The sequence below is a fragment of the Seriola aureovittata genome, chromosome 24 (assembly GCF_021018895.1).
Source record: "Seriola aureovittata isolate HTS-2021-v1 ecotype China chromosome 24, ASM2101889v1, whole genome shotgun sequence".
NCBI classification, from domain to species: domain Eukaryota; kingdom Metazoa; phylum Chordata; class Actinopteri; order Carangiformes; family Carangidae; genus Seriola; species Seriola aureovittata.
The window spans coordinates 263083-273142 of record NC_079387.1 but is presented as its reverse complement, the minus strand read 5'-3'; positions in this window follow the sequence as shown (position 1 = coordinate 273142).

The following is a 10060-nucleotide window of genomic DNA, read 5'->3' as shown; positions in this document are numbered from 1 at the left end:
CTGATGTTCTGGAGCTTCCTGGACAAAGACCTCAGACACTCAAATCTAATAATAAGCTGAACATTTGACTATTTGCACAATTCTCTCTCTCGCTGCATGTCTGCACAAACGTAGCGTCAAGCAGGTCACTGCAGTTCATGTTCAACATGCCGACGACGCGTACAGCCCTGATTCCTCCGGGTGACTCGGCCTCTTGTTTGCATGTAAACAGAACCGCATGTGAAATCTGAGCCGCAGAGTCGGAGCTCAGAAAAATAAACCCCTCAAGTCTGATAATTCAGTTTCCACTAATGACACCTTCTGTTTTCTCTCTCTCTTTCATGTGTGACGACCTCCTGCGCCTCCCTGCTTACAGGTAAGACTCGTTTTGGTACAGATAATTAATGCCTTGCTCATTGGCTAGGTCTGGATTTTTTGCCGCCGAGGAGAAACTGATATATTTGTGTTGAGGGTCACAGCGTCAGCAGCGTCAGCACTATGAGTCGTCACGGTTTGTAGTAAGTCTTATTACTTTGACTTGAGTCACATTCCTGCAGACGTGCTGGAACAAACCCACCCGGCCTGTTTGTCTGCATTCACCTGTGTTACACCGAGACAGTGTGAGAGTGTCCCCACATGTACCGAGGCTCTCTGAAGGTGTATCCGTCCGAGGCTTCACAACAACAACGACGACGACACCGACCAGCACGGAGAGCTGACGGTTCAGGGTCAGAGCAGAAGCAGTAGGTGATCTACCAGAAAGATCATAAGGAGCAGGAACTTATGTTTCAGCGTCTATTTAAACAGCTCAACAGAAAAGTGGGTTCAATGTGCAGATTTAAGTTACTTTACATCAACTTTGATGAAGTGAAATATTCATTTTTCGCAGTCCACATGAGGAAACAGGAAGTAGACACATCAAGCTCGGCGACAAAAACGAGAATCGGTTGTCCAGCACTTCTCAAGAGAGCGTCTTCCTGCGGTTCAACTGTTCTTTCAGGTTCCCGAAACAGGAACTTTGGTGTCAGTCGTCTCGTGTGCCGCGGTAAACCGACTGTACAGACAGTCCCAGCTCTGAGTCTTTAATGTCAAATAAAAAGACATTATTTCGATTAAATAATACCAACTATTAGCAGTTCACATTTCAACTATAACCTTTAAATGTCAGTTTGTAGGCTGAAGAAAGATGAGGTTTTGTAGACGTGGAAATGTTGCACTTCTGTTACAAACCTGCTGTTTCTGGAAGTGAAAACATTTAGAAACTGACGACATCAGGATTATCAAAGGGAACATTTTATTTTGCACTGAAGCTGCAGACATCAGATATGTTCTGATGAAATTGAAAATGTTTCCGTAGTGACTCAATAATGTGGAAAAATCTGAGATTGAATAATTTTATAGAAATGATTGTTAAGTTATTAGGTAAATAAGAAGCGAAAAAATATCTAGTTTCAGGTTTTCCAGCCAGTTTTTCTACAGCTGTTCTGGATGGTGTCTAATATTTAATAAAAGACCAATATTGTCTCTGCATATCACATTTCCTGTGTTATCCACAGCTGTGCAGATGTGCAGTCTGGGTTTGATAGTGTGGGAGCAAACAGCAGACACACAGCACTGACCTTTAATCAGTCTGGCTGAAAACCCCCCTGCTCAGCCTTCACACTTCTCTGGGATCGGGCCATAAATGCACCACAGTCACCCCTGGCTTCGTTTACACAGTCTCAGCTTTTAAGTTACAATTTGTTCATTCGTGGTTTTTGTGTTTCCAGTAACAAAAATTTGTCCAAAGTGGGCATCATTCGCTTAAAATGTTTGCATTTTTCTGCCTCAAACACACACAAAAGAGGAAGTGATGAAGCTTTATTTGCCTTTAGCATTTCAGACTTGATTCAGCAAGATTTGAGAAAAAACTCACAGAGCAGCTGAAAAACGACCTCTTTGTAAATACCATAGAGAGCGATCGTTGTAATTATTATTATTCATGATTTTAAAGAGCAGAACGAGTGCAGGAGGCTTCACTTCTAAACAGAGGTGAAAACTGCTGCACATCTGAAACTGTCCATGTGCCTCAACCACAGTGAAGTATGTTTGACCCGCATGTATTAATCAAACCGCCCGGCGTCAATGGAAATAATGAACCGTCACTTGCATTTACAAAAGTGTGTGTGTGTGTGTGTGTGTGTGTGTGTGTGTGTGTGTGTGTGTGTGTGTGTGTGTGTGTGTGTGTTTCACCACAGTGGCAGCCAAGTACTACCACTTCCGCCTCGTGGCACCCGCAACATGTGGCATCGCCTATGAAAAGAAACCGGCTCGGTTGAGGGTTTTAAAGGCGCAGGCTGCCGTGTCACCCAGACCTGGCTTTGTTTACATCATGATTTATGGGATTTTTGGTAACTCTGACATTTTAAACTAGGACTGAGATGTAGCTGCGGGACACAAGTACGAGTTTGACTGTTAATGGAAACAGAATTTTCTGTGTCACTTTCATGATTTTTATAATTAGTTGCCTCAAAACTGACAGTGCAGTCAGGACAAAATTTTGAAATAAAGCAATTTTCTAAATAAAATTAAAGCTTTATTCGTGATGATCTCAGTTTAAAGCTCTTATTAACCTGATTTCCATCCAAAAATTATATATGTTTTTGTTTTATTTAACTCATTAAACCATGAAGTTTAAAATTCACTTTTTTCCAGTGAAATCTTGTGAGAAAATCATCATGAAAACTGACATGACAGCAAGTTACCACTACTGTTTATGTCATAGGTCATAATCAAATAAAATATTCAAAATATAGATCCAGTCTAGTCTAAAAGTTCAAACCTTTCACTTTTGAATTGAGTTTTTTCTTGATTTAATTAACCAACGCGCCACAGTTTCCACATGATGTCGGCGCTGTGTCGATAAACTTTCCAGAACTGTTGAATAAATCAACATGTAATCAAAGCCACAGCTCGACTCGTCACACTGAATCATTAAGAGCCAAACTCCTCAGTCCACCTTAAAGACTCCTGAGTGCGGCGCGCAGGTGAAAGCTGAGGGGAAGGCTGAATCACGTTGTTTTATGGAAGCTTCTCTTGAGTTAAACCGCCCACCGCCGAGCTGAGGCAGGAAGCTGCTGAGGTCGGCTGGGTTTTCCTCTGATTCACTCGTTTTACAAATGACGCAAGAGTTCAGAACTGGCCTCACACATACTGGGAAAATGCTTCTGTCCCGGCTGAATTTCACACAGTTTTTTTTTTGGCGATATCGTGAATTAACAGCAATTTTCTTTAAGTAACATAAAAGCAGAAAGTTTAATTCCCCTTTTCACAGTGAGATCTTATGAAGACGCAGGATCAAAATGAATTTGTAAACTGTTCTACTGCATGAATCCAAATTTCAGTTACTGTGAGATAAGGTATGGTTCTTAGATAAAGAATCGAAGGTACAAGCCTGTGCACATAAAAACTACAACTACCAAGGTGCATTTGGGCAGACGACGATAAACTCGGAAACTTCTGAGTGGGAACGTCCGAGTCCTGAAAAACGTGCGTTCAACTCGGAAAACAGTATGGCTGCCCGCAGTGACATCATCACATCAATAGCCAATTGTGTTGATATTAATGAAGCTTGAGCAGACTAATGGTCTTATATCAACTACAACAAACACAAGTAAATCAGGGACCTGAATTTACCCACGTTTCCGAGCAAAATGTCCGACCATCGGTTTAAATCATTTATTCTTGTAGTTTCCCACTTTCTGATCTGTCATGAACGCAGCATAATTCATGCCTCTTCTCCATAGCAGTGATGCTGAGGCTCATGGGGATTGTAGTATTCGATTTTTAGTCCAGATTTTTTTTCTGTTTCTAGCTTCTGAAATCTCAAGATTTGATGCTTTTCTTTGTCGTATGTGACAGTAAACTGAAGATCTTGGACGGATTGAAGGTGTCACCTTAGTGTGTGGGTGGAAGTAACTGTCACCAGTTAATGGTAAAACCCATTGACTTATTAGTTGATAGTGGAATTATCATTGTGAATTGATTAGTTCATTATTGATGGATTAATAGTTTATTTATAGTTTCCTTTAGTTTCCTTTTTTGGAAACATGTTGAGCCGTTCACTCCCGGGTCCTTTGCTTTGCGTTGATCATCAGATGAGAAACAGGGCGAGAGCAATAAGAAAAGACAGAATAAGGCGAAGGGAGAGAGACAGAATGCGTGAAAGAGAAGGAGAGAGAGAATGTTTGGCAGAGGAAACTTATCACTCAGACATGATCAGACACACACACACTGAAGAAAACTGATTAGATCCAGCCAACTCCTCTGATCAAACTGATAGTGTTTCCAAGCAAAGTACACACTGACACACACACATACACACACACACACACACACACACACACACACACCCACCCCTGCCAAGAACAAAGTGCATCTCATTTTTTTGGGTGTGTGTACTTGTGTACCTTTCATAAGCATGTGTTTTTGCACATTCATGTATGTCTGTGAATAAATTCATACATGCACAAATGCACAAATGTGTATGTGCACAGTATGTTTATATGCACGTGCAACATGCATGTCTGTATGTATGTTGTGTGTGTGTGCATGTGCAGCAGCATGCGTGTGTTCATGTGTGTAAGTGTGTGCGTATATATAAGTGTTCATGTTTAAGTGTATGCGTGTGTGTTAGTGCTGTGTAAACTGTATGTGTAGCTCCATTGCACACACACACCCATGCACGCACACGCACACACACACACACACACACAGTTTATACAAGATCAGATCTGGTGAGCTGTGTCGGTTCGGTTCAGTTCTAACGTTTCATTTGGTCGTTGAGTTCTGACAGGAGTGAGACCTCTTCACTCGTTTCCATCAGGTTTGAACAGAACACCCCACCCCCCACCCCACCCCACCCCTCCTCTTTCCCTCTCACCCTCTTGTCTAAATAAACTCTTTACACGCAACTCCACTGGCTGCCTGCCGAGCCTGTCTGCTGCTGAGAGAGCCTGTCAGTCACAGCTCAGGGTTCCAACAGTACCACTGGGCACAGGGCCTGCCAGGTACTGACTGACTTAATGGTTTAATTAGTAAGTAACTGCTTTACTGCCTCACTAGCTGGATTATTGACTGGTTTACTGATAAGGTTTCCGAAAAAGTTCATTATCGCCATGGCATCGGGTCAGGATAGCAGGGAAAGGGCGAAGGCCATGAAACACCAAACCAGTCAATTCAACAAAGATTTATTCCCAAATAATCGTCTCAAACACACATGCTTTCAGTTTCCACAACAGCAGTAAAGAAAAGTTATCTAATAAGGCTTTACTGGATTAACATCACAGCTGACACCGGCAATAATAACAATCACAGAAGCTGCTCCAGTAGCACTTGAAGTTGTCACCATGTTTTTGCATCAAGACAAATTACAGTGCGAGGCTGAAACGTGGCCAAACTCTGGGCAGGAGCTTCTTATTATTTCTGGCAGATTCTGGGTGGTTTTTTGTTTTTTCCTAACACCTCTAACTCATACTCACACTTTTATCCTCTTCTTTACCTTACCTCCTTGCACTCACCTGTGAGTGGAGTAAATGTAAACATACAATAAAGAGAAGTGGAGCGTTCAGATCTACTGTTAAAGTAAAATAAAACATGACAGTGATAAATCTGTGTCTTAAATTCAAAGTTTTTTTTAACCACGTTTGGTTCAGACGGTTTAAACCAAGAGAACCTCTTCTCCTACTGAGCTTGATTTACTCTGTGTGTGTGTGTGTGTGTGTGTGTGTGTGTGTGTGTGTGTGTGTTAGGGGGTGGTTTCCTGTCCTCAATGGTTCCATGGCACGACAGCGATAAGAGCACCGGAGCTACATTATGCTTCAAACTCCATTACAAATTACTGGCTGTTGCTCCATCCTCCCTCCCCCCCTCCTCTTTCTCCTCCCCCCTCTTCCTTCTACCCCCCCCCTCTCTCTCCTCACCCTCTCCATCTCCTCCTGCTTCTCTTACTTTCCATTTCTTTCCTCCCTCTTTTACAAAATCTTCTTCCACCCTTCGTCACCTTTTTTCTGTTTCCATCCCCCTTTTCCTCACATCTCCTCTTACGCCTCCTCCTCCACCCCTCTTTACCTTTCCGTCTCTATTCTCCTCTTCCTTCTCCTTACACCTCCTCCTTCCCTTCATCTCCCCTTTACCTCTTCCCTCCCATTTCCTCCCTCTATCATGTACGAAATCTCACCTTGTCCTTTCACCTCCATCTCTGTCCTCCTCTTCCTTCTCCTCCTCCTCGTCCTCCAACCTCCTCTCTTTTCACCTTATCCCTCCTCTTTCTTCTCCTCTTGTCTCTCCTCATCCACCACCATCTCCTCCCTTCAAAAAATCTCCCCCCTTCACCCCCCCGTACCTATTTTTCCTCCTCCTCTTCCTCCCACCTCCTCACTCTGCCCTCCACCTTGCCCCTCCTCCCATTTCCTTCCTCCCTCTTTTCAAGGTTTCCTAAACATCCTCCTTTCATCTCCCTTTACCTCTCTCCTCTGTTCTCCTCCTCCTCTTCCTCCCACCTCCCCTGTCTGCCTCCTCCCATTCTCTTCTCTCTCCTCCTCAACCTCTTACTACCAATTCTTTCCTCCCCCTTTCCCGTCTTCATCACAACCTCCTCCTTTCACTTCCTGCTGGCTCCCTACCATTTCCTTCTCCTTCCACCTCCACCCGTCAGCCCTCCCCTCTGCTCTTTTTTCCCTTCAGCCGCCGCCCCCCCCCCCCCCCATCAGTTTCTACTGTATAATAACATTTAGCAGTTCCAAATTGGAGAACATGTAATCATGCAAACCTTTCAAAAGCCAGTAAAGGCCTATCAGACGCTTTGGCAGCCGTCGCCCTTGTGTGTGTGTGTGTGTGTGTCTGTGTGTGTGTGTGTGTGTGTGTGTGTGTGTGTGTGTGTGTGTGAGCGAGCACGCTCGTTCTCATAATAATCATTCTAAATGTTTTCCCTCCCTCTCTCCTTGTCTTTCCCTCCACCGACCTCCTTCCTCTCCTTTCTCAACTCAGGATGCCAGGGGTTGAAAGTTCGCACGCGATGCTGTGTGTGTGTGTGTGTGTGTGTGTGTGTGTGTGTGTGTGTGTGTGTGTGTGTGTGTGTGTGTGTGTGTGTGTGTGTGTGTGTGTGTGTGTGTGTGTGTGTGTGTGAGTGTTTGGAGGGGGTGTTCATTTGAAAGTAGGCAGCAAATACAGCAAATTAGCCGTATTTCCATCTGTTGTGTCTGCTGTGTTGAAGCTAATACACCTTATTCTTCTTTCTCTCTCTTTCTCTCTCTCTCTCTCTCTCTCTCTCTCTCTCTCTCAACATTTTGACCTTCTGCTTTTTCACCGTCTCTGAGTGTAAACACTTCTCTGAAACATGTTGCCACACTCTTCTGTTTCTGCTGCTTCATTCCTCCGCTTCTGTTTTTTCCTCTGTGTGAAAGGACCCGGTGGTTATTCATGTGTTTAACCTTTACTCCCCGTCTTTGCCGCAAAACTCAGTCTGGGAAGCGAACATTGATTCGATTCCTAGAACGTTCTGGCCACAAACTTCTCTGTAACCTCAAAAAATATTCAGTACTGAGAGTTTTATTTGTCTCATCAAAAACCAGAGTCTGGTGGGTTCTCTGCCTGGCACTGAGATGTTATTGAAATAGATTATTCTGTGATGGTGCATTAAAAAGTCCTTCAGGCTGCAGAACACATTTTACCCTGTAGGATAATAAATGAAGCTAAACTGCTATTATTATTATTGTAGAGGCCAAAATGGCTGTTTTCTTCATGAATACGTAAGTAAACGCCAGAAACAACATTCATCTTTTGTCTGATTGAAGAAGCTCAACACGTCCTTTCACTGCTGAAACCAAACCCACCCTCAGTGCGATGCTAATGGTAGTTAGTGTACACTTTGGGAATGTGTAATCTTTGGTTATGAAGCAGGAAAACACCTTCAAGCTAATACAAGTGCTCCATCTTCTGATTATTGATGATTGACTTACTCATTTTTGACTCTACATTTTTATTATATGTCCAAAAAATATATGTTCAAAATACTTAATGTTCATTTACTGGTGAGAACAGTTAGGGCCGCAACTAATGATCATTTTCATTATTGATTAATCTGCAGATTATTGTCTTGATTTATTAGTAATAATAACCTTTATTTCTATAGCAGCTTTCAAACAGGAAATGTAGCACAAACACAACAAAAATGACATAAAATGAACATAAAAACACTGATGTAAAGTGAAAATCATTAAAACATGAATGTGAAAAGAGATGGAATAATGATAAAGTAGTAAATAAAAGAAAGAAAAGATACGTAGTGAGCTGCTTCTCTGATATCTATAGGTCGTGTGTTCAGTTCGCTGTCTTATATGTGAAAGAAAAGCATTCGTTCTTTTCCTTCCAGAGGCTGAAACCAACAATTCTTCTTAAGACATGACTCAGAATGTTTAATCAGTTATGAAATAAGTTGCTGCTTAATTATCTATCAATCAAGGTACTGGTTAATCAACTAATCTTTGTCTGTATTTCTGTTCGTCTGCACGTTTTCTGGTCCTGTGAAGCACCTGGAGCTGCTTTTGTACGACACAGAGTTTGAACTTGAGTGACACACACTCACATACCTGCAGTGTGATGTATTTCTGGACGACAGCGAGGAACTTAAGCCCACGAGAGTTTGAGCGATGAACCCGAGTCAACAGTGTTTGTTCTGCAGATGAACTCCTCGGGTCGCCCTCCGTTTAATGAGTGATTGGTATGATCCCTGTGTGTGTGTGTGTGTGTGTGTGTGTGTGTGTGTGTGTGTGTGTGTTGGGGGTGGGTGGGTGTGGTGGGTCGTGTGCTGTATCACCCGGGGGGTGACCTGCCGTTCAGACAGAGGAATGTAAACGCTGAGACATCTCCTCCAGACTCAGTCTTATCGCAGCATGCAAGGGGTCAGAGGTCGGCGATGTCGTAGGAAGAGCGGGTTAAGAGCTGGAGCAGTGTGTGTCCATGTGTGTGTATGCGTGTGTGTGTGTGTGTGTGTGTGTGTGAGTGTTTGGAGGGGGTGTTCATTTGAAAGTAGGCAGCAAATATGTGTGTGTATGTGGGCTTGAGGGGGAGGAAATGACTGACAGCAGGAATCATCAGTCACCTTCAGGCCTGAAAATCTAAATCTTAAAGCTGCAGTCTGACACGTTTCGCCCCCATTCAAATAACATTTAATCCAGTTAGATTTCACATTAGCAGTGTGTATTTGCAGATGTGACTCCTCCGTTCACCTGCGACCGTCCTCTCGTGTTCCTTCATTGTCGGGTTGTTTACCTTTATCTGCGGCCTCAGCGCTTGGGCGTTGTGGGCGCGGCCAATCGGTGAAATAGCTGCGGTTGTCATAGCGAGACTTTTAACCACAGAGCAGGAAGTCGCAGCAACGACAAACAGGCAGGAAAAAAATAACATGAGATTTGAAACATTTTAATGTCACAACAGAAATCAAGGCTTTAGATGACAGACGAGTGACAGGTGTCATGTGGGAGACTGACCTAAAAAGAGAAAAAAAAGAAAGACATTAAAAAGTATAAATTTAATGAGATTTTTTACCGGTTTTAGGTTTAAGATTAAAGGTCATTTTTACTGTTTCCTGCTGGGGAAGACTGTGCTTTCATGCGGACTCTTCTTAGCTTCAAATATGGATGTACAGAACTTTTTTTTAAGGATATTCTAGGAAATAAAGAAACACTTCAACTAAAATAAACCCATTAACCTATAGATAAATATTTCTAAATATGTGTAGGTGAAAGTCTACAACAGCTCCCCCTAAAGGACAAACGGCGTCATTAATTCTTGGTGCAGATTACTGTACATGTGGTCTGTGCCCCGTGTGCCAAACTAAACAAACTCTCATTGATCAAACAGACAGCTAAATAACAGGAAACGACACACATCAGACAACAGATGATACGCGTTTAAAGACACGGGGATGATTTAAAGCCGGAGTCCAAATGGAGAAGCTCTCGGAGGGAAGAGAGAATCTGAAAACCCGTCTCCATTTCCAGACCAGACAAGGTCTCCTCTGTGCTTCAGCAAAGTCCTCTCG